Source organism: Puma concolor, chromosome B2 (assembly GCF_028749965.1).
Source record: "Puma concolor isolate L17-30 chromosome B2, mPumCon1.1.hap2, whole genome shotgun sequence".
NCBI lineage: Eukaryota > Metazoa > Chordata > Mammalia > Carnivora > Felidae > Puma > Puma concolor.
This window is the reverse complement of record NC_141671.1, coordinates 94,863,346-94,889,908: the sequence shown is the minus strand read 5'-3', so window position 1 is coordinate 94,889,908 and position 26,563 is coordinate 94,863,346. Positions and strand designations below refer to the sequence as shown.

Here is a 26,563-nt window from a genome sequence, read left to right as displayed (position 1 = left end):
TTTTCATCTCCACACACAAAGGATTTACCTTCATGTGAGTCCCCCTTCCTTTCCTACCTTATACCTTTATACCTTCAGGGATGTTTTACTCTTCTCTGTATGTTTTCAGCACCACTGTACATCATAATTTTGAAAATAAATGCTGTTGTTTAGGAATGAACATTATGCTTATGTTTTTCCCTCTTGGTTCACTTTTCATTTAATATAGTTTCAAATTAGAAGATAACTTTTTTTTTGGAATTAGTCATAAGTACAACTATCTTGACTCTACTAAATGCGTGAAATATATTTTGAGAGACAGCATTATTGAGAAAATTATTCATGGATAAGATGAAAGTATAGTTAATATATTAAAATTCACAATGAAAAAAATCATTTGGAACAAATGGCACTGCTGGGAACAAATGACACTGCAGGGTCTGGATTACTAAGAGCAAAATAAATTGATTAGGGGTGGGGGAGAAAGAGCCTAAAAATGCAAGAAGTAAGGAAAGTGATTTGTAGATTACTTCGAAATAAGACCCAAATCACCGGGAATTATAAATGGAATAGAAGAATTAAGATGCAATTACTGAATAGAAAGAATAAGACAATCCTACACATAGATCATAATTTGATCTCCTTTAGCTTAAGAATCTAATTGAAAATTGCATTATAAACTTTATATGACATTATTAAATTGGACTTATGAAAATTCTCAAAATCGATAAATGGAACTCTTGAAAATTTGAGAATCATTATTAACTAATTAGATCGCTCATGTACGATTTTATTGTTTATACAGTCAAAAGAGGGGAGATTACTGGATATAGAACAAAAGTGGTGAGTGCGCTATTAACTTGGTTACATTGTCTTCAGTTATTTAAATTGAAAAGTTGCCAGTGAATTTTAAATGTATCACTGCCCCTTATTCTAGTGCATCTCCACTGACCCATAGCTTTTTAATACTTTGGGTAACACTTTCTCAAAGTGCATTTATATATGTGTGTTTATAGTGACTGGCACTATGAAAAATGATACAAAAAATGATACAAATTTGTCATACAATGTAATATTGAAAAATGTATCTATTAAATATTCATTTATTAATTAATATTAAAAGGTTGAAAATTATATAGTGTTTCAGTTCACACTAGAATATGAATGCCCTCTTGAAGGACTTTTGTAATATTAATTATAATATTAATAATTAATCAAATAATATGAGCAATAAATATTTATATTTGAAAATAGAGTACATATAGTTTTTCTGAACAACATAAATGTTATTTTTTCCACAAATGTTAAGTATATTTGTGTGTGTGTGTGTGTATCAGTTTCTTTTACCTGTTTTGCTGTTTGCAATAATTAATATTCTACAGAATCATGGATTATTTCTTTAATTAACTCTGTTGCATAGACTTAAAAAGATCCAAATGAAAACATTTCTTTAATTCATGCATTTTTTTAAATCAAGTTGAAAAATATATTTTTGATTCCGACTTCCTCAGAATAAATGAAACATTGCCCACCTCTTTTTAGCATGATTTGAAACTCCTAAATTATGAAATATCACCAGTAAAAGAAGACAATGTGCTTCTGATGTATCAAAGGAAAAAAAAAATCTTGCCTTGGATAAATCTAGGCATATGAGAATGCTTTATCTTATCAAATATATTAACAGATGGAAAGATCATTTCAGTGTATGCTAGACAATACTTTTTTTTTTAATTTTATATCTTGTGATAATAAATATTCTTAACACACTAATCGTTAAAAAAAGTCCTTGTCTTTATGATTTGTAATCTAAAATGTCTATACAAAAGATTATATAATAGCAATATCTTATTTTATATAAACTGGACTTCAAAGAAAAAGTATTAAAATCACGTAAAATGAATTTCAAAGCTATTTAAGTGCAAAGAGGCTGAAATCATGTATATTTTGAAATGCATTTAATAAGTGTTAATTTATGTTCTCTTAATGATGTATTTGTGTCATGTTTAAATGCTAACAGGGAGTTAGAGTTTGTGAATCCTATGAATTGAAGTTCTAAAATGCAAAAATATTCCAAATATTAAATGGAAGCTGTTCAAAACATGTTCTTAATTTATCTAATATAAAGTTTAAAAAGGTGATACTGACTTTCAGTGTCACATATTATATTTTTATTTGATTATAGTTTTATTCTTTAATTTTATTATTTCATCAATAAAATAATTGGTTTAATAGCCAGTTTAATTAAAATCCTGCTTTATAGGTAATCATCAGAAATGAAAAACCTATTTGTACTTATGTAAAAGTTTCATTTATTTCATCTTTTTAAAAAGATTTTATTATTTTATTTTATTTTTAATGTTTATTGTATGTTATGTTATGTTATTTTATTTTATTTTATTTTATTTTATTTTATTTTATTTATTTTTGTGAGAAAGAGAGGCAGACAGAGTGCAAGCATGGAATGGGCAGAGAGAGAGGGAGACACAGAATCTACAGCAGGCTCCAGGCTCTGAGCTGTCAGCACAGAGTCTAATGTGGGGCATGAACCCACGAACCGTGAGATCATACCTGAGCCAAAGTAGGACACTTAACTGAGCCACCCAGGTGCTCCTAAATATTTTATTTTTAAATAATCTCGAGACCCAACGTGGGACTTGAACTCAGTACACTGAAGCAAGAGTCACATGCTCTTCCAACTGAGCCAACCAGGCACTCCAAAAGTTATTTCATCTGAACATGCATTTGAAACCACACAATCCCGGGACACCTGGGTGGCTCATTCAGTTAAGCATCTAACTCTTGATTTTGGCTTTGGGCATGATCTCAGGGGTCCTGAACCAGCCTGGAGTCAGGCTCTGTGCCAGCCTTGGAACCTGCTTAAGATTCTCTCTCTCCTTCTCTCTCTCAGCCCCCTCCTCACTCTCTCTCTCTCTCTCTCTCTCTCTCTCTCTCTCTAAAGAAAAAAGAAAAAAAAAATACTACATAATCTCAGAGACTTTGTTGCAAATAATGACATTTGCATTTATCTAAAACTAGCATGTATAAAATTGTAGATTGAATAGATTACTAATCATGTAGAGCTATGTGACTGTGTTGGGATTAAAATCCTGAGATTTTCCCTTATTAAATATCTTCCTGTTGAAGTTTGAAGAGAAAATGTAGGGTAACACATCTACTATAGATATTCTTATGTAATGCTTAAAGGTAAAGCATATTTAAATACTTCATATCATTTTTATAATCAAAATATGTTTATTAATGAATGAAGTGCAACTAAACAGAAATAAGTTTCTCTCTGTTGGAACTGGAATATTTCACTAGTTTATTCACTAGTTTATTCACCTGTTTATTTCACTAGTTTTGATTTTAATTTCTCAAATATTTCCAGAACTCTTAAATTGTGGCAAGATAGTCAGTTATTTCAAATAAAGAAGTGATTTAATATACCATAAAGCACATGTCAAAAATCCTTAAACACAAAAAATGAGATGCATAAGTAAAATTAACATTTAGTCCAATTAAAAGACAACTTGAGTTCAGACATTAATTGTAACTATATAATGATCAATTTCCTGAATATATTTATTTAAACATTGTTTAACAACAAAAATTTCATCTTTATCATATATGTTTTGCCAGTATGCTAAAATTAATTCCTCACTGTAATCTTTGGGACTAGAGCTCAGCCTTGATTATTTATGCTTTACTATCCTCAGTCCTCTGAGGTAGTGAATTGTGTTTCTCTGCCTCTTACAAGGAATAAGAAACAATAAATTATAAATTCAAGAAGCTTCTAGAATCAGAAGCATAAGTGGCAGGGTAACCAACTGGCCTAAAACCTCAATATAAACTTATGCCCACATAAAAGAGAAAAAGCATATCCTTACATGGGATCCCTACATCAAATGCAATGAGAGGCCAGTAGAAGAATTCAGAAAGAATGCTTGATGAATTGGTGTAGGTCAGCCGAGCATTACAAGAGATTGAGCAGCCTGGGATGCTGCAGAAATTAGAGGCTGTGCTTTCTGGGGAACATTAGTGAAAATTTTAAGTAAGTGTTTATGTGTGGCATGGATTTATGGGAGTAGGAAAGCAGCCACAGGGGGAGGGCCATGAAACTCCGCAAGGGTACTTCTCTCCTGTCTTACTTATGAAACAAGTCTTTATCTATAGGGGAATGAATAAATTATACTGTCACCCTTTCTGGTGAAAAACTATCTGAACATGTAGAAGAGAACAGAAAATAACATACCTAAGGTAGGGGCAGGAGCATGTACTAGACTTAGAGCTACAGCAGGGAGAGGGACAGACATGCTGAGGAAGCCACACAGGGAGACACAGGAAATGGTACCTTCCAAATATTGGGCCTCAGTAAATAGTAACAACAAAGAAGGTATCTGTAATTCTTTACCCTTCTCCATTAGACTAACAAGTTTAGGTAACAAAAAACAGCAAAATAATATTGAGAGAAATACAGGGGAGAGATAAGAGAATGTAAAGAAAGCTGTCTGAAAAGCAATGCAAAGACCTAAAGCTAAGGGTAGTACATCAAAGAGATGAAAATAACAATAAAAACAAACAAAAACCTATTACAATACCAGCCCCTATCTTGACACAATGTATTTCTAGAAGCATTAGAAACCTGTGGTGCACTGAGCATTACCATATTGAACAAACCTCAAACCCAGCTTAACTCCTAATTAAATTAACTCAAATCCTCATACTAAAGACATAGCACAAGGGAACATGTTCACATTTCCAGCCTAAAAACTGAATATCAAGCATTCACTGTTCCACTCAATATATCTAGTTTTCAACAACAAAATTATAAGACACACAAAAGGTAAGGAAAACAACACATTTCCAAGAGACAAACCAGTTATCAGAATTAGAGTCAGATATGCAACATCTATTGGAACTAGCTGACAGAGAACTTAAATGTTTAAAATATTAAAGACTAAAGAAAATGATGAACAGTATGAAAGGTCATGTGAGTAATTTCATCAGAGAAATAAAAACTATAGTAAAGAATGAAATGGAAATGCCACATGAATAATCAGTAATAGAGAAAAATAATTCGTTTGGTGGGCTTACCTCATCAATAGATTAAATACAACTGAGGAATGAATTAATGAACTTAAAGGTAAGTCAGTAGAAATTAGTAAACTGAAACACAAAAAGAAAAAAAAAAGTTAAAAACAAATAAACAGTGCACCCAAGACTATCATCCATCAAGAAACATATAATTAGAATACAGAAAAAAGAAAAACGGGGGAGATGAAACATTTGCATAAATAATGGCCAAGAATTTTCTACATCTAATGACAACTCCCAATGCATAGATCAAATTCACAGAGAGCATCAAGAATAGATAATTAAACAATTAAACAAACAAAAAACCTTACACATATCACATAGAAATTTCTGAGAATGAAGTGCAGGGAGGAAAGACACATTAGAGAGGAACAAAGATAAGTATTACAGCAGATTTCTTGCAGCAGACTTCTTGTCGTAAACCATACAAGCCAGAATATGATGGGGCCATCTCTAAAGTGCTGAGGAGTAAAATGAAACCCAGCAAAAAATTCTTTTCAAGTTGTAATTCTATAAGCAGAATAAAGGATTTTAGTAAAAAAAAAAAACTGCAATGGGAATAAATTCTGTAATTTAGTAGTATTGTTCCAACATTTTTTTTTGGTTTGATAACTTTATGTCATAATTTAAAATATTAACATTAGTGAAAGGTGGGCAAAAGTGTACTGAAATTCTCTGTGCTTTCTTTTCAATTCTTAAAAATTAACAAAAAGCAAATAAATTATTCAAAAATAAATGGCTAGACAGTGGTCAGTTTTAGAAGGAAGATTTTTTAAATATTTTTAGTTACCACCTATTTTAATTATATGTTAAATTTTAAGGAAATCTTTACTATATGCCTTTAGCTTTGGAAGGTAGATTTATTTTTATTTTGGTGAATTTCAGATGTCAGTGGATTTTGGTGTTAGATTCTTTTTGTCTGCATATTATATGTAGTTTTAACAAGGAACTTAACATTTCACAAACATAAATTTGTATGGTTCATAGGATATGTTACATAAGTGTAAACATTTAAAAATATATGCTGATTAAAATAAGTGTGGATAAGAAGGTGATTTATTAAGTACTTGTTTGGGTTCTGGGGCAAAGGTTTATATTTGACCAAGTTTAAATCTGTGCTTTACTTAATCTTAAATACTTTACTTAGAATCCAAGGTTTTTTGTTTTTGTTTTCATTTATCTTTTCTGCATCTTCTTCAAAACACCTACTCTCTATTGGGTGTTCTTATTTTCCTTTTCTCCACATTCTGTAAATCCAATCAACTATTTAGTTGTTATGACATCTTCTAGATTGTGTGTGGTATGTGTGTATATGGTTATATGTGTGTGTTTCTCCTCTACTTTACTAAGCTTGTATTTGTTTTGTTTGTTTTTTTAATTTTAGTTGACATACAGTGCAATATTGGTTTCAGGAGTAGAATTCAGTGATTCATCACTTAGATACAATACCCAGTACTCATCACAACAAATGCCCTCCTTGGTACCCATCACCCATCTAGCCCATCTCGCACCCACGTCCCTCCATCAACCCATAATTTGTTCTTTATCATTAATAGTCTCTTGTGTTTTTTTTTCCTCTCTTCTCTTTTATTCCCCCACTTCCCATATGTTCATCTGTTTTGTTTCTTAAATTCCACATATGAGTGAAGTCATATGGTATTTGTCTTTCTCTGATTATTTTTCTTAGCATAATAAACTCTACCTCCATCCACATCATTGCACAAGGTAAGATTTCATTCTTCTGACTGTGGAGTACTATTACATTATACACACACACACACACACACACACACACACACACACACCACATCTTCTCTATCTACTCATCAGTCAATGGACATTTGGGCTCTCTCCATAGTTTGGCAATTGTTGATAATGCTGCTATAAACATTGGGATGCATACCCCTTTTAATCAGTATTTCTGTATCCTTTGAGTAAATAATTAATAGTGTAATTGCTGGATGGTAGGGTAGTTCTATTTTTGTTTTTATTTTTATTTTTTGAGAAACCTCCATACTGTTCTCCAGAGTGGATGCAATAGTTTGCATTCCCACCAACAGCGCAAGAGGGTTCCCTTTTCTCTGTATCCTCACCAACACCTGATGTTTTTTGCATTGTTAATTTTAGTCATTCTGACAGGTGTGAGGTGATATCTCATGGTGGTTTTGAATTGTATTTCCCTGATGATGAGTGATGTTGAGCATCTTTTCATGTGTCTGTTAGCCATCTGGATGTCACCTTTGGAAAAGTATCTGTTCATGTCTTCTGCCCATTTCCTAACTGGTTTATTTGTCTTTTGGGTGTTGAGTTTGATAAGTTTTTATAGATTTTGAATAATACTAAGCTTGTATTTGCTTCTAATAAATTTATCCATATATTCAAGAAATACATAATATGTTTGTCTTATTTTCATCTTCTCCAGTAAATCTTCACCTTTCCCATGTCTGTATCTATATTTATGACACATTAAATGCCATCAATTCATGTCTGCATAGTGAAATCTAACATCCTAAATGGTCTTATTCCTTTGCTAGTAACTTTATTAATAATTTTCTGATCACTTATAATTAGAAATTATTGTTTTTTATTAACTACAGGTCATTGCATTGAGTGTTCTATGCTTATTTTATATCTGGTGTTTTATTTTCACATTGTTTGATATAAATATTCCACCTACTTCAGCTATCCAATGGTGGACTGGCACAAGTTGGTTATTTTCTTGGTTGTAGAACATTTCTGGTAAAAATGAGAACATTTACAAACATAGCCTGATTCTGTTATCTCTTGTCTGTCTTCAGGTTTGGGATGATTTAAGTATTCTTTAAAAAGCAAGCAATAAAAAAGGATATAAAAGTCTACTTATTAAGTCTTAGTGACCAAACAGAAAAGAGACTTTTATATCCATCGCCTTTCTTCCTAACTTTGTTTTAGGTACTCTCATTTCATTTTTTCTTATCCTTCCTCTTCGAGGTTAGTACATCACTGAAAGTAATCTTTTATTTCTCTGAATCCCACATGTGTGACAGTAAAATGGATATGGTGATACATGAACTGTCCACTTTAAATGTTACTATGAAGATCAAAACAGTAATTGTGTACACAATATTGCTTAGGATAATTTTTTAATCTGTTCTACTGATTTAAAGTAATGGTAACAGGCCAGAATATTTACTTTTAAATAGAATGAAAACCCCACATATCATTAGTTTTAAGACATTTCTAGATACATTATAATTTACTCTAATTACAGATGATAAATAGGAAACCAGAGGCTTTGGGACTGGAGAGATCTTTCCTTATATTAACAAGGCTTAGAGATGAAGACTGAGCTACAACGAAATGATGCAGTGGCATTATTCTGTTATTCTGTTTCAATGACTGATTCACCAAATCAAAAGTATGTTCTATTTCTTTTTACTAATTCTGGTAGTTTTTAATCTGTTTTTGGAAGTTCATAATTCTCCCTCTAAAGACTGTATACATTTAATATTGTAGGATAAAGTTTATATTTATTATTGATTTTCTTATTCACATGCAATTCTGACATAAAAATAAATGTATCCTTTTTTGTGGATGACAATGATTCCTTGAAATCTACATAAGAAATTTTTTTTTCAGAAATGGATACTGCTATAAACTTTCCTTTACCATTAAGAATAATTATGTTAATATTGTTCACAGTGCCCAAGATAAGCTTAAAGTTCCCCTCAGCTTGACTAAACTTTAGACAGGATTTTTTCTGAAGATAGGCTCCTGACCTCCCTTTCCTTATAGCATTTACTTTAGAAAACTTGCAGTTAAAAATTGTTTCTCTGCCCTTTGATATGTATGGGGTTTCTTACCAGTTTTACAGCCCAAGAAAGTCTTTCTCAAAAATCTGGGAGCTATCTCTTTGAAATGCCAAATGTTTGAAATCATTAGGAGTCTAATTTCATTTAGTGCCCATTAGCAAATATAGATGGCCTAATCACATTGACCTCCTCATTGACTTGCTCCAGTATGTGTCCACTGTCTCAACCCAACACCTAAAAATCTTTCTGCTTTTGTTTCAGCAGAGTTGAGTTCAATTTCTCTCCCTATTGCAATAATTCTGAATAAAATCTTCCTTGACTGTTTAACTGCATCTGGTGCAATTTTTCTTTGACAACAGAAAATACAATTTATGCTACTGAATCATTTTGCTGTTTGCTAGGAAGTTTGAAGCCAGATTTGGACTTAAATAATCATGTAGGATACTGTCTTAGCTTCAGATGCTATAACAAAATGCCACAGACCCAGTGGCTTGAAAAACAGAAATGATTTCTCGCAGTTCTGGAGGGTAGGAAGTCCAAGAATAAGGTACCAGCTGATTCATGTCTGGTAAAAACCCCTTTCCTGGCTTGTAAATGGCTGCCTTCTTGCTGTGTGCTCACAAGGCCTTACTTTGCATGTGTGTGAGAGAGATCTTGTGTCTCTTTTTCTTTTCATAAGGACATTAATCCCATCATGTGGGCCCTACCCTCAAAACCTAATCTAACTCTAATTATCTGGGAAAGGCCTCACCTCCAAATACCATCACACTGGGGATTAGGGATTCAACATATGAATTGGGGTGGGAGGGGGGGACTATAAACATTTAGTCCATAGCAGACACTGTGACTTGCATTTGCGATTCAACATTTCTGTTGTTATTGTTATTTACATTAGTTAATATTAATTTACTGCCAAGTTAATGTTTTTTAACTTGTAATATTTTTTTAGTAGCTTTAATATTTTATGCAAGCAGATAAAGTGGCACATTAGAGAAAAGATCACTTTTAGTTTAAGTTCATTAAATTTTAACAGAGAAGAGAAATCAGAGCTGACAGGACTTGATATATTATCTTGAACATTTTACCAGGAAATCAGCTGTTACCTAAAAATCTAACCCATTAAGCTTCCATAGTATGTACTTTTTAATCTAGTAACCTCTGGTTTCAAGGTAAAGCGGGGTTGGGAGGTGGAGACCTACCTACCCTAACTGAGCATTGCTATTACCTCCTGCATAGTCACCACTTCCCATCTAAGAGTTTCAGTGCTAAGATCTCATCGTCAAAACCAGTTTTTCTCTCTCCTATTTGCTTAACAGTTGAATATTTTGAATGAGAAAGATTATATGACTTTAAAGCCTGAAAACAAATTAGATACAGAGACAAAATAAAAACCTAGTCTGTGTAGGACATCTCTTATTTTCAGAAAATGAAGTATTTAAAATTTATTGGTTTGTCTTCTGATGTTTCAAGGAAACAGGTCAGATTTGTCCCATAATTGTATGTTTTCTGTTCTATATATTACTGTCAAATAATAGAAAGCATATATATATATTTTTTTTTCTTTTTGAATGCCATTGATTTTAAACATAGTTCCCAGTATCGTTAAATAAATTAACTTAATGGGATTGCCTATAAATTTTAGTTTAACATTTAATAGTGGTTATGTAAAACAAACAATAATTGGATATATCTTCTCTTATCCATGATTGTCTTGGATTTTCTTTGTTTTTTTTTTCTTTTTAATTCTAATTTTGGCCCATTTGCAACTCTTATAACTGTTTACAAGTTTCAACAGAGATAATAAAAGGTTATTTAAAAGGTCGGGAAAATCACAATGCTGTGTAGGCTAGACATCATGCATCTCTGTCTTTGTGGTAGAAATCAGAATTTCCAAACAGGATTTTTAATATCTAAAAGTTATAGGTACCTGTTCGGTCCATCATATAATTTATTAATCTCACTAAGAATATATAAACTCCCTTCCTCTTTTTCTCTTTTTGATTTTTAGATATTTACTTGGTAATCTTTTCTTCTGCCTAATGGGCCAGTGGCTCCCTAGTGACTCAGCTTTTCCTTGATTTCAGATACTTAAGAGGGGTACATTAACTCTTTCAGCCCTCAGGGGCCACTTAGTGTGCTGTAATGAGTAGTAACACTGAGGAAAACACATAATTTACTTTAGACAAAGAGGTCATACCCATACTATTAGATATTTTAAATCTAATTTCTATTTTCATCAAGGTGATATTTGCACATATTTTCAAAAACTAAATAGCGTTAAAAAGATGTTAATAGTAGCAGCAATGCCTTACTCTTTCCCTTCCTAACTCTATGATGGGTCCTCAGGACAGCCTCTTCCAAACTTTAACATTTCTTATGTTACATACTTTGTTATTTTAAACAGTATACTTCTGGGAGCTCTTGATTTATTGAGTTTTGACTTATCAATGGGATGCCAACTAGTGGACATCACCATAAGTCAATTATTCAGTGAGGCAGCTGTTTTATTGTGGACTTTCAAAGTTTAGTATTGCCTTGATTTCTCTAGAGCGCTTTTCTTCACCTAGAGAATGATTCTTCAGTCCCCTGCCTAAGAGATTCCATTTTTTTTCTATTTCTGCATAAAAAAACTATCACAAATTTAGTGGTTCAGACAAAACATATTATCATCTCACAGTTTCTGTGGCTCAGGAGTCTGGGAATAGATATGCTGGATCCTCTGTTCATAGTCTCCAGGACTGCTTTCAAGATATTGGTCAGACTGAGTTCTCACGTGGAGCTTAAAGTTCTCTTCCAGGTTCACTCAGATTGCTGGCAGAATTTATTTCCTTGCAGTTGAATATCCTAGGCCCTCAGCTCTCAGAGCTGCCTTTTCTCATGAGCTATTAATACCAGGACTGTTTACTTCAAAGCCAGTCGAAGAGCATCTCAGAACTTCAGGGAATGACTAAGCCACCTTGGATAAAATTCATCTAATAAATTCAGGCCTATCCTGGATAATCTCTCTTTGATTCATCCCAAATCAGCTGATTAGGGATTTACATCTGCAAAATTCCTTTCACCTTTGCAATGTAATCATGGGAGTGATATCTTATTCACAGGTCTGTTCTACTCAAGGAGGTTACTGGATGTGTGTCCCTGGGGGTCATCTTATGATTTCTGCCTATCATAACATTCTAAGTGTCTGTTGGTTTTCAATGGTGCAGGAAGGTGTAATTCTGAATGAGCATTTCTAACATATCCTACTTTCTCATACCAGTGCCTTATCCTATTCTCAGCTGTGTCTGGTGTGACCTATCTCAGAGAATAAATCCACGACTCCTGCAAGGGTGAAAACGGGGTTATGAGGTTCTAAAAGCTTTCCTGCTTTAGAATTGGGCCTTAGTCTGCTGCTTAGGGTACCCAGCCTTCCAACACTCGAACACAGGCAAGTTTCTGGACAATTGAATGGATTGCCTTTCATAGGTACCTCCATCTGTAGCCAGTTATGTTTATCCTGCTGCTGCTCTTCCAAAGCAGTTACAACCACCTCCATCTGGTGTCCACCTTTAAGTATTGTAAAAGTCGCAATGTTTCCATCATGTTTTTACTTTAAGCCTGTATTAAAAAAAAAACAAAACTTGTTTCCCTTATCATTTGCATATTATTTCTGAGAGGAAAATGGGACAGAGAGCTCTTTAAATGACTCCAGCACATTTAATAAGATATTTCTCATTATAAATTATACCATGAAGTATGGTGTCACTGTGTAAGAGCTATTAAAAGTGCTTTTAAATTTTCATGTAGAGTTTGCACTGCTTGAGAATTTTTTTAAGGAAAGAATTGAAGAGATAGACCATTTGTGGGCATGATGTGTTTGGACAGAATTGTTAAATGTAGATTTTATATTTGAAATATATATGCAGAAACGTATATAAGGCATAAATATATAATGTGATGGTTTCCTAGAAAGTAAACTCAATCATTTAATCATCACTCAAGACAAGAAGTAGGGCTTTCATAATAACTTACAGCACCACTCCATGTACTCTTCCAGTCAACACCTTTCCTTGTCTCTAAAAGTAAATGTTATTCTAACTTGTAAGACTTGTAGCTGCTGTGTCCATTTTAAATGAAATCGGATGGTGCGATCTTTTCTTTCGTGTCTGGATTTCTTCAGTCAACAATATGCATGGGAAATTTATTCGTGAGTTTTTTTTTTATGTTTTTATTTTTGAGAGACAGAGTGTGAATGGGAAAGGGGCAGAGAGAGAGAGGGAGACAGAATCCGAAGCAGTCTCCAGGGTCTGTGTTGTCAGCACAGAGCCTGATGCTGGTCCCAAACCCATGGACTGCTAGATCATGACCTGAGCTGAAGTTGGACTTAACAGACTAAGCCACCCAGGTGCCCCTATTTGTGTTGTTTGTATATAGCTGTAGTTTGTTCATTTAAAGTACTTTATAATATTTAATTGTATGACAGTACAAAAAATGATTTATACATTCATGTAGTGGACATTTTGGGTTGTTTCCAGTTGAGGTTATTATGAATAGTGCTGACAAGGACATTCTTGTGCATGTACATGCAAAATGAATTTCTGATGGGTGTATACCTTGGAAAAGAATTAGTGGGCCATAATGTATGAGTATGTTAAACTTGGTAGATATTGCCACACTATTTTCCAAAGTTCTTCCAAGGTTCTTCCAAGTTACAATTCCAACAGCACTAAATAAAAATTCCCACTTCTATACATCCTTGCTGATACGTGGTACTTCTTCTGTAGAGATAGCCAGTTGCTATCTCGATTGTAAACTAATCAACCTGTTTGTTATTGTGATCCTCAATGCATATGTCTGGTTCTGAACTCTCTGTTCTGTTCAATCAGTCTATGAATATCCTTGGGCTAATATTAGACTTGCTATCTAATAGAATAAATCTATTCTGCTTTTTCTTTTCAAGTTGTCTTAGATATTCTTGGTTCCTTGCATTTACAGACAATTTTTAGAATTAATTCATGAATTTCCACAAAATTCCCATTGATATTTTGATTGGAGACTGCACTGAATGCATAGAAATATTGGGGATAATGTAGCATCATTACAATATTGGGTTTTCAAAATAGTGATTACCATAAATCCCTCTGTTTATTTAGGTGGTCTTTATATTTGCTTAATCCAGTTTTATTGGATTTTCTATGGAAAGCCATTTTCTTAAGTTTTTTATAACTTGGTGTCACATGTATTGGCTGTTGTAAGTGGAATTTGTGTAAAAATTATTTTTCTGTTTGCTGTTGGTATATAGATCTACAATTGGCTTTCTATATTGACCTTGTACTCAGCAAAATGACTTATTTCCTCTGATTATTTCTAATATTATTGTGTAATTAAAATTTTTTCTACAGTGTGTAATCATGCAATTTGTGGATAATAATGCTTTTTTATTTTTCTCCAGTATTTATAGTTTCTGCTGATACTTTTATTATTATTATTAATGTTCAGGATAGGGATAGTGGGCACTTGTGTGTGTGTGTGTGTGTGTGTGTGTGTGTGTGTGTGTTTTAGAAGGAAAGATTTTAACATTTCACCATTAAGTATGGTTTTGTTGTAGTATTTTCTCAATATATTTTATTGCATTAGGAGTTTCCATAATTGACTAAGATTTTTGTCAGGTATATATATTGAGTTTTATCACGTTTTCTCAGTTTATTGAGACTATCATGATTTGTCTTTCTTATTTTAAAATTATTTTCATATTTGCACCAATGAATTTTCTTCAGTCAAATATGTTTGAGCTATACTGTTTCAGAGAAATTATAATCTCCCTCCCTTCACAGTGCTTTTTTGAGATTCTAACATATAAATATCCATTGCCAATCTGCATGTATTCAAGCATATAGTATTTTATTTTATTTTATTTTTTAAAGTAGGCTGCCAGCCCAGCATGAAGCCCAATATGGGGCTTGAACTCACAACCCTGAGATCAAGAGTCAGACACTTAACCAACTAAGCTACCCAGGCACCCCAAACATATAGCATTTTATAGTTGTTCAAAATAAAATTGTATTTTGAATATCTGTAACAGTTGCAAAGTCCACTCTTATGATTCAAACTTTTTAAAGCTAACCTCAATAAATTTTTAATGTGATCCTGAGCAAACTCAAAGACCTGAATGGTAACACAGATAACACATAGTAGAAATCTTACCTGGCATCAGGCTTTACTAATGATTAGCCAAGACTCCAAGATAGAAGCAGTAACCGTATACTCAATGATTTTCATCTCCACATCTGGTTTGCCCCACATCTATCACATGCAGCTGCCTAAACCCCCTGTTTTTTTTCACCAGAACATGTTTTGGGTTCAGAGTGATAAGAACAAAAGGTGGATTCAGGTCAATCTAATTGCATAGTTTTGGGGGTCTATTTCACTAGCTGTAGCTAAAAAGTGTACATTCTTCAGCACATGTGAGGTTCATAAATATATAATAACAGGTCTATTTATAAAACAAAAACAAACAAAAATTAAAAAAAAAATTTAAAACAAAAACAAACAAAAAAACCACCATAGGTATATCCTCTTAAAAGTGTTCCTAAGTAAAGAAATCAGTACATAGCTATACCAAGAGTATGTTTACTTATATTCCAACCAGTAAATCCTACCATATATTTACATGGATTTCTAGTTAAAGTTAAAACAGTTCACCTGCCACTGACGAGGGAGGAAATTAAGGAAATGAATTGACATTCTACTACTGAAGAGCTTTTTTTCTTTGACTCTTTTATAACTTAATCTATTACAGCCAATTGTTTTAGACCTTATTGTGTCTTCATGACATATGATAGATTATGTCAATATTCTCACGATCCTTGAAGACCTTTAGTATTCTGTCCAAACTTAGCCTTCATTTCCCCTATTTCATCATGTCTTCTGAGAAAAACCTATTCATGTCATCACAGCTTAAGATATTCTTCCCAAAAATAGAAACTGGTCTACTATCATCTTAGTAGGGCATTTATGTTCAGCGTCAATTCTAATAACTTTTGGAATTTCACTTCTCTGAGAAAAAATTTCCTAAAAGTTTGAACTAAGTGATATTATTTTTCCTTGTCACAACAAAATAATTCCCCTACAATAATTTACATGAATCCTCTTCTGAAGTGAATTTTTGTATAATTAATTTAATGTAATATAATTTTATTAAAATATTAATATTTATTAATTTATTTTAGCCCTGAGCAAAGAGAGCCCTAAACTCTTTTTTGGGTTTGTCAAATGATTGCCTTTTATTATAGCAATTCCTAAGAACTGATAGTGGCAGCCTCAAGAATGTTATAATAAATAATTTGAAACTTGAGGCTAGACTTAGTAGGAAATAGTCTAAAGACTGATTAATGAAGATTGCCCTAAGTATAGAACACAAGAGGGGCAGTAAATATGCTCAGTATATGCTTTAAATTTGCATTTAAAAACTTTATTTTACATTATGAGACATATTAAAAGAAGTTCAAAACACTTGAAAATCTTATGAGACAACTAAAAGTAGATTTTGAAATGATCACCATTTATAGATGACTCTTTTTTAAAAGGGAAAAAATAAATAATATTTTTCATATTTTTAAAGAGCTTATTGAGTTTTAATTATAGCATATCATCAAAAGAATCTGTGTTTAATGGAATCTGTTAAGATAGAGTAATCAAGGCCTCTTTTCCTACTACATAAGTTTGCATGTTAATTTTCATACCTTGTATTGTAATAGATTGCCTTTACAGCTTATTTGTTCCATGACCACCTGCTCAGTTCTGCTATGTTGCACCTAAATTCCTTGAATCATTGTGTTAAATCATCTATAGAGTCTTCTGAAATGGGATATATCTGAGAAAGAAAGCAAAGATTAGAAATGCAAATTATCAAATTGTTGCTTTGGGTGTTGTTATATTAACTTCTTCTTTCTTTAATTTACTTTGTAAGAGAAAATCAGATGATTTTGAATTATTCACCACATTTCCTTCCAATGTGAGCCTCTTTTTATTGTGATTAGACTTTTACATTAAGTGTTAATGCTTTTTACTAAGAAGCAGGTTAATTGTACCATCTATTTTCAATTAGCCCTAATAGAGTGCATGTATAGCTGTGGAGTCTATTGTGCATGTCCTTATAGAAGTGAGGAAATGGAGTAAAAGCTATTATTTTGATGTCCTGATAAATTATACTCCATATTATGTTATATTAACAAAATGAATGACTAATGTTCCATATACACATGAGCTGTGACAGCATTTTTGACTCTTAATAAATCTTAAAACTGGCTGATATCCAATTCTTTTTTATATTAAGTGCAAATTAAATCTAGATTATTCCATTACCTTTAGTCACTGACTTCTAAAAGCTGGTATATATATAAATGTTATTGACTTTTCTGCACTAATCAGGAAAATTCTAAAATACTTAGGTTCTTTGTTATCTTACAAGAACATATGTGCCAAACCTTACAGGAAAATATGGATTGAAATGACAATTCTTAGCCCACTGAGAAATGGAGTGTAAACTTTTACTTTTAGAATTATGAAATACTCACAGTTAATTGTCCCAAAGCATATGTGTGTGTGTGTGTGTGTGTGTGTACACACACACACACACACACACATATATAATTGCATATACTCATGAAAACATTTTGAACAACAGTGAAAAAACTAATTTTTAATGGTTGGTGAGAATTAGAAAATTAAGAACTGGGAATGCTTATATTAGTTATGCTTATAAAAGCTGTAATAACTTGCATATTTTTCAGATAGTTTTAATGCAGAAACATCATAAATCTAACATATATCAAATAATATTACTGGAAGAAGTGATTGCACTTTATTAAATACTGAGGTTTTGTTTTCTATATATCTGTTAGGGTTTTAGCTCATTTTCAAAAACATTATTCCATTCTGAGTTGATGATTTCAGCCCTAGTTTTTCCTTCTTCTTCTGTCAAAATAAAATTAAATGATCCCAGCAATGCTAAACTTTTAAAAAGTGCAAGAACTCTGGAAAGTGAAGGTATTACACTGTTCTACATAAAAGAAATTTTAGAAACGTTCTCTATAATAACTATTATTTGAAAATTTCTAAACCAGATTAATGAATCAACTGCAAATATCAGTAGCAAGAGAGTTCTTTAAATTCATTTCATATAGAATTTTCAAAATATGTTTAATCATATAATCAATTCTTTAGAGAACACCTATTAACATTTTATTGAACTAATGTTCTTCAAAAAATTATTAAAAACAACTTTATAGACTTGAGAATAAAGAGAAATGGTGAAGTTAATAACAAATCACATCAAATTGTGTATTATTAACGTTTGAACACAGTAAAATCAGGTTAGAGCTATTTTAGGTCAGCAAGGCAGTCAAAACTTAGAAAAATTGTTAATGCATCCATTCATGCAAAGGAAAAAAATTACATAATTTTGACATCATAAGTGTCATTTGATAAAAACAAATATCTCCTTTGTGTAAAATATCATGTTAATGTGGAATGAAAGGAAGCTTATTTATTATGAAGAAGAGTATTAGAATAGTAAAGGAAATATCAATTTTAGTGATTAAACAAGATGAAGATACTTAAATATTATTTGAGGCATTGAGGATGAAAAGATTTTCAAAATATGAGGAATACCAGAACTACCTATGAAATTTTTAGGAGTGGAAATATTTGTGCTACAAACCAGATTTTCAACCAGGAATTTTGGTTTTATCTACATTTTTAAAAATATTTACTTTATATTAATAGTGACAATAATAATTATAATATTTATTGAGTGACTTATCTATTCCTGACCTCCTTTACATTTTATTTAAGATACAAATTCTTTAAACTCCATAAAGTCTGTGTAAGATAGAAGCTGTTATTATTTTCATTTCACAGATGAGGACACTAATGTTCACAGACACTAACGAAACTGTTTATGTCCTTAGTGAGACAAACTCTGGGGATCTATTCAGTAGTTGAGAGAGTTGGGTTGAAATTATGCTCCTTTGGGTGACTGGAGCATTACAAATACACGATCACTTCAAAATAAAGTCTCTGTTTAAAATTTTGAGACCATAGGGGAGTATGAATCAATCTCAAAACTGTATATTGACTAGTTTGTGATTATAAATTTCAGGGAAGATGATTGTTGCTATTGTTGTTTTCTCTCTAGTTGCTGCCGTTGTTTTCTGGCTTTGATGTCAAGGCCAGGTAGATGTTTTTGTCGCTTCATTACCCACAGCACAGCTATTTCTCAGGTATGCTTACAGGGAGTATGATGGCATTTGGAGTTCCATCCTTAAGTACTTTGCAAATCACATGGATTCTTAGCCTTACCTCTTTCTCCCTGTGCCCAGTACAACTCCACAAATAGTGGCAAAGTGTTATAAAGTTTTCATAGATACTATCCATTTCATTCTTGCTTCACTCCCAAGTTTTCTGCTATTTTTATTTTTCCCTGATTTTCTTTTTAGCCAACTAAGCAGTGCATGTATAGAGAGCATTTATATTTTTACTGTATTTTTATCTAGCCTCTTTTGGTTGTTTTCATAGGGAAAAGAATTTCCTTAGCTTTTCCTGCTGTTCATGATAGTGCCACGCTTCATATGTTGCTAGTAGAACTTTGATTCTGGTCATAACATATACAGTATGGCTGCCTACTTATTGGAACCAATTAAATAATAACTACCATTTTCCCAAAAGAAATATAAAAAATACTATATGTTGTTTCATTCCAATTTCTTAAGATATTTGATTTTACATGTAATTCCCCTGGAAAATTCCTATATAATTTAAATTACATGAATATAATGTGCTTAAGACAATACATAATACAGTACATAATGGTAAATAAAACAGTTATTTCTTTATTAGTCTTTTGTTCATCCAAGCCAACTTATTTCCTATGGAATAAGAATAAAATTCAAATGAGGCTTATGCTTATTGCTGAAGTTCCTCAAATGTATTTTAGCAATGTTTGTCTTAAAATTATATTATATATAAACCTATGACAAAAACGAGAAGCAATTGAAATTCTTCCAATATATACAAATTGGCTTATTGGAAAACAAACTAAAAACTAAACAAACTTTCTTCTACTCTTGGCTTTTCCATAAACTATCTTGTTCCTCTGTGTAATCTATATGAGTATTCCAGTCATGCTTCCTTTTTTTTTTTTTTTTTTTTTAATTTTTTTTTCAACGTTTTTTATTTATTTTTGGGACAGAGAGAGACAGAGCATGAACGGGGGAGGGGCAGAGTGAGAGGGAGACACAGAATCAGAAACAGGTTCCAGGCTCCGAGCCATCAGCCCAGAGTCGGACGCGGGGCTCGAACTCACGGACCGCGAGATCGTGACCTGGCTGAAGTCGGACGCTTAACCGACTGCGCCACCCAGGCGCCCCTATGCTTCCTTTATACATACAATGAAAAAAATATGGTTACATGTTCAGTAAGTTACCTTATATATTTTAAATCTTGTGTTTGAACCTTTATATAGCTGAATTCCTAAACAGGTGCGTTTATTTCTTTTTTTTTTTTTTTTATTGAAATCTTTAAGATGGAGATTCTAACACTCCTACAGAATTATTCAATTAAATTAATTAATTTTTTACATTTTTTTGGTAACAAAATGCCCAAATTTTAGCTATGACTGAACAGAATAAAGACTATATTTTCCAGTTTTTCTTGTAGCTATATATGGTCATATGACTAATTTCTCATCAATATTTATTAAAAAAAGATGTATGCAATTTTGAGTGTTTCATTTAAAGAGAATAATTGTGTTTTCCATTTTATTTTTGATACTTCCTGTTGGGTGGAATATTGAGAGCAGAAGTTGATCATCTTAGATTATTATGGAATCTATAGCTAGAGAGTAGCTGAGCAAAAGAGAAGATAAGTCTGGGCCTCCAACCATATAATCACCATATTACATTTGGCCCTTTGTTTGGATTGTTACTTGACACAGGAATAAACTAGTTTCCTTAAACCATTGATAATTTGGTCATTTTTTTAATGACAGGCAACATTTGTAACAGTTAATGTAATTTTAAATATAATGTAAGCATAGATAATAGGTAACTGAAATATATTTTCCTTTTTACTTTCAACTCTCAGAAAACAATGTACTGAGAATGCAGTGATTGAATAAATCATTCCAAAATGCTGCAAAATATATGAATCAAATATGAAAAAATAATGACTCAATCATGAGGCTATTTATTTACATGTCATTTTAAAATTTGCAAATTTACTTTTCTCGCGTCAGTTATTTTCTTTAACCTGAAATAAATGTGTATATTATTATTATTATTGACCCTTCACACATGAGGAGACAAAATCTAGATGGTGAAAAGACTTTAGCCAACTTAACAGTAGTTGGGTACCATATGTATGTATTTTTTGTAAATGTGATTACCAGAAATAAAAATCCAGTATGTCCAAAATTGGGGGAAATGACAGACTTTCAAGCCCTCATTATCTTTCACCTAACCTAGTAAAATTACCTTTTAAAGAATACATTTACCTCTAACATTTTCTCTCTCTTCCTGTGATAGTACTTATTGTCATGTTACTAATGATACATAGATTGGAACATTTGTTATAGAACAATTTATAACTTTAAAGTGAAGCAGGATTAATTTTTTTTTTTTTTGTTAATCTGCTCTTTGGTCTTACATATTGCCAGAACCTAATTTTAGATTACAGTAATTTCTCTGATTAAAGAAAAGAAAATATGGAGTATACAGAAGGAAATCATATAAACAAAGTTAAATAGGAATAAATTCATCCTCCCTGGACAGTGTTTTCAGGTGCCCTCCTAAGTAACTTAATCATTTCCTCTTATTTTTTTTTCTAATGTCCTTTATGATTAAGATATGTTTGCTTATTTTGTATATACTTTTTATTTGTAAGAGTTCAACCATATCAAAAGAAAAAAAAAAAAGACTAGTGTAGTGAGCTCAAAGTACTCATTATCCTGCTGCAACAACTATTACCACAAGCAGGATTTAACCTATGCCCCCATCAACTTCATCTCTACCACATAATATTTCAAAGTAAATTTCAGACATTATGTGGCATTTTATGAGTAAATATTTTAGTAAAATCTCTTGAAGACAAACCCCTTTAAAATGTCTCCCTAATATCATCATCAAATCTAAAACTAACAATTATAATTGATTTTTTTGCCCTATTTCCCCAGCTAAGTCATGTTTAAGGCAGTGTTTCTCAAATACTAATGTGTATATAAATCACCTGAAGACCTTATCAAAAACGCACATTTTGATTCAGGAGTTCTGCAGTGGGATATGAAAATCCTCCATGTTATTTTATTGTTCCTTATCACACTTTGACTTTGGAAAGCATGTTAAACTTACAGTGGGATTGCAAGAAAGTATACAAAATTCCCAAATGCCCTTCATAAGACTTCCTGATTTTTAATATTTTACTGCAGTTGCTGTCTCTTTTTTTTTATAACTTGTTTTATTTTTTATTTTTTTAAATTTACTTCCAAATTAGTTAGCATATAGTGCAACAATGATTTCAGGAGTAGATTCCTTAGTGCCCCTAACCCATTTAGAGCATCCCCCCCTCCCACAACCCCTCCAGTAAACCTCAGTTTGTTCTCCGTATTTATGAGTCTCTTCTGTTTTGTCCCCCTCCCTGTTTTTATATTATTTTTGTTTCCCTTCCCTTAGGTTGTTCTGTTTTGTCTCTTAAAGTCCTCATATGAGTGAAGTCCTATGATTTTTGTCTTTCTCTGACTGAATAATTTCACTTAGCATAATATCCTCCAGTTCCATCCACATAGTTGCAAATGGCAAGATTTCATTCTTTTTGATTGTTGAGTAATACTTCATTATATATATATATATATATATATATATATATATATATATATACCACATCTTCTTTGTCCATTCATCCATAGATGGACATTTGGGCTCTTTCCATACTTTGCATATTCTTGATGGTGATGCTATAAACATGGGGGTGCATGTGTCCCTTCGACCTATCATACCTGTATCCTTTGGATAAATGCCCAGTAGTGAAATTGCTGGGTCATAGGGTATTCTATTTTTAGTTTTTTGAGGAACCTCCATACTGTTTCCCAGAGTGTCTGCACCAGCTTGCATTCCCACCAACAATGTAAAAGAGATCCTCTTTCTCCGCATCCTCGCCAACATCTGTTGTTGCCTGAGTTGTTAATGTTAGCCATTCTGACAGGTATATGGTGGTTATCTCATTGTGGTTTTGATTTGTATTTCCCTGATGATGAGTGATGTTGAGCATTTTTTCATGTGTCGGTTGGCCATCTGGATGTCTTCTTTGGAGAAGTGTCTATTCATGTCTTTTGCCCATTTCTTCACTGGATTATTTGGGGGTTTTTTTGGAGTGGAGTTTGACAAGTTCTTTATAGATTTTGGATACTAACTCTTTATTAGGTATGTCATTTGCAAATATCTTTTCCCATTCTGTCAGTTGCCTTTTAGTTTTGCTGATTGTTTCCTTCACTGTGCAGAAGCTTTTTATTTTGATGAGGTCCCAGTAGTTCATTTTTGCTTTTGTTTCCCTTGCCTCCAGAGACATGTTGAGTAAGAAGTTGCTGTGGCCAAGATCAAAGAGGTTTTTGCCTGCTTTCTTCTCAAGAATTTTGATGGCTTACATTGTCTTACATTGAGGTCTTTCATCCATTTTGAGTTTATTTTTGTGTATGGTGTAAGAAAGTGGTCCAGCTTCATTCTTCTGCATGTTGCTGTCAAGTTTTCCCAGCACCACTTGCTGAAGAGACTGTCTTTATTCCATTGGATATTCTTTCCTGCTTTGTCAAAGATTAGTTGGCCATACGTTTGTGGGTCCATTTCTGGGTTCTCTATTCTGTTCCATTGATCTGAGTGCCTGTTCTTGTGCTAGTACCATACTGTCTTGATGATTACAGCTTTGTAGTATAGCTTGAAGTCTCAGATTGTGATGCCTCCTGCTTTCGTTTTCTTTTTCAAGATTGCTTTGGCTGTTCGGGGTATTTTCTGGTTCCATAAAAATTTTAGTATTATTTGTTCTAGCTCTGTAAAGAATGCTGGTTTTATTTTGATAGGGATTGCATTGAATATGTAGATTGTTTTGCTACTATCAACATTTTGATAATACTGGTTCTTCCTATCCAGGAGCATGGAATCCTTTTCCATTTTTTTTTGTGTCTTCTTCAATTTCTTTCATAAGCTTTCTATAGTTATAAGTGTATAGATTTTTCACCTCTTTGGTTAGATTTATTCCTAGGTATTTTATGGGTTGTGATACAACTGTAAATGGGATTGATTCCTTGATTTCTCTTTCTGTCACTTCATTGTTGGTGTATAGGAATGCACCTGATGTTGGTGCATTGATTTTTATATCCTGCAGCTTTGTTGAATTCATGAATCAGTTCTAGCAGTTTTTTGGTGGGATCTTTTGGGTTTTCCATATAGAGTATCATGTCATCTGTGAAGAGTGAAAGTCTGACCTCCTTCTGGCCAATTTGGATGCCTTTTATTTCTTTGTGTGGTCTGATTGCAGAGGCTAAGACTTCCAATACTATGCTGAATAACAGTGGTGAGAGTGGTCATCCCCGTCTTGTTCCTGACCTTAGGGGGAAAGCTCTCAGTTTTTCCCCATTGAGGATGATATTAGCATGGAGTCGTTCATATATGGCTTTTATGATCTCGACGTATGATCCTTCTATCCCTAATTTCTTGAGGGTTTTTATCAAGAAAGGATGCTGTATTTTGTCAAATGCTTTCTCTGCATCTATTGAGAGGATCATATGGTTCTTGTCCTTTCTTTTATTCATGTGATGAATCACGTTAATTGTTTTGCAGATATTGAACCAGCCTTGCATCCCAGGTATAAATCCCACTTGGTCGTGGTGAATAATTTTATTAATGTATTGTTGAATCTGACTGGCTAATATCTTGCTGAGGATGTTTGCCTCCATGTTCATCAGGGAAATTGGTCTATAGTTCTCCTTTTTAGTGGGTATCTGTCTGGTTTTGGAATCAAGGCAATGTTGGCTTCATAGAAAGAGTTTGTAAGTTTTCCTTCCATTTCTATTTTTTGGAGCAGCTTAAGAGAATAGATGTTAACTCTTCCTTCAGTGTTTGGAAGAATTCCCCTGGAAAGCCATCTGGCCCTGGACTCTTGTTTTTTGGCACATTTTTGATTACTAATTTGATTTCCCTACTGGCTATGGGTGTGTTCAAATTTTCTATTTCTTCCTGTCTCACTTTTGGTAGTGTATATGTTTCTAGGAATTTATCCATTTCTTCCAGATTGCCCATTTTTTTGGCATATAATTACTCATAATATTCTCATATTATTGTTTTTATTTCTGCTGTGTTGGTTGTGATCTCTCCTCTTTCATTCTTGATTTTCTTTATTTGGGCCCTTTCCTTTTTCTTTTTGATCAAACTGGCTAGTGGTTTATTTTTTCAAAGAACAAGCTTCTGGTTTCATTAATCTCTTCTACTGTTTTTTTTGTTTTTGTTTTTGTTTTTGTTTTTTTTGGTTTCGATAGCATTAATTTCTGCTCTTATCTTTATTATTTCCTGTCTTCTGCTGGTTTTGGGTTTATTTGCTATTCTTTTTCCAGTTCTTTAAGGTGTAAGGTTAGGTTGTGTATCTGAGATCTTTCTTCCTTCTTTAGGAAGGCCTGGATTACTATATGCTTTCCTCTTATGACTGCCTTTGCTGCATCCCAGAAGTTTTGGGTTGTGGTGTTATCATTTTCATTGGCTTGAATATACTTCTTAATTTCCTCTTTAAGTTCTTGGTTAGCCCATTCATTCCTTAGGAGGATGTTCTTCAGTCTCCAAGTATTTGTTACCTTTCCAATTTTTTTCTTGTGATTGATTTCAAGTTTCATAGTGTTATGGTCTAAAAATATGCACGGTATGATCTCTATCTTTTTGTACTTACTTAGGGGTGACTTGTGTCCCAGTATATGATCTATTCTGGAGAACATTCCATTTGAACTAGAGAAGAATGTATATTCTACTGCTTTAGGATGAAATGTTCTGAATGTATCTGTTAAGTCCATCTGGTCCAGTGTGTCATTCAAAGCCATTGTTTCCTTGTTGATTTTTGATTAGATTATCTGTCAATTGCTGTGAGTGGGGTGTTGAAGTCTCCTACTATGATGGTATTACTATCTATTAGTTTCTTTATGTTTGTGATTAATTGATTTATATATTTTGTTTTCCCACATTTGGTGCATAAATGTTTACAATTGTTAGGTCTTCTTGGTGGATATACCCCTTAATTATAATATAATGCCCTTATGCATCTCTTGATACAGTCTTCATTTTAAAGTCTACATTGTCTGATATAAGTATGGCTACTCCGGCTTTCTTTTGTTGACCATTAGCATGATAGATGGTTCTCCATCCCCTTATTTTCAATCTGAAGGTGTCTTTAGGTCTAAAGTGTGTCTCTTGTAAACAGCATATAGATGGATCTTGTTTTCTTATCCATTCTGTTACCCTGTGTCTTTTGATTGGAGCTGTTAGTCCATCGACATTTAGAGTCAGTACTGAAAGATATGAATTTATTGCCTTTATGATGCTTGTTAGGTTGGACTTTCTGATGGTGTTCTCTGGTCCTTTCTAATCTTTGTCGCATTTGGTATTTATTTATTTATTTATTTATTTATTTGTTTA

At 32.7% G+C, this 26,563-nt stretch overlaps 1 long non-coding RNA gene across 10 annotated transcripts in view; it reads left to right on the top strand.

Annotated features, from left to right (window-relative positions):
- Positions 1 to 26,563, top strand: part of LOC147581115 (uncharacterized) — a 1,011,143-nt gene that overhangs the window by 929,113 nt on the left and 55,467 nt on the right. For 2 of the 10 annotated variants that reach the window (XR_015251428.1, XR_015251426.1), the window contains one exon: positions 19,042 to 19,126. The exons of the other annotated variants lie outside the window; for them this stretch is intronic. This is a non-coding gene — a long non-coding RNA (uncharacterized LOC147581115). The remainder of the gene's footprint in view (positions 1 to 19,041; positions 19,127 to 26,563) is intronic. 10 annotated transcript variants of the gene reach the window in all.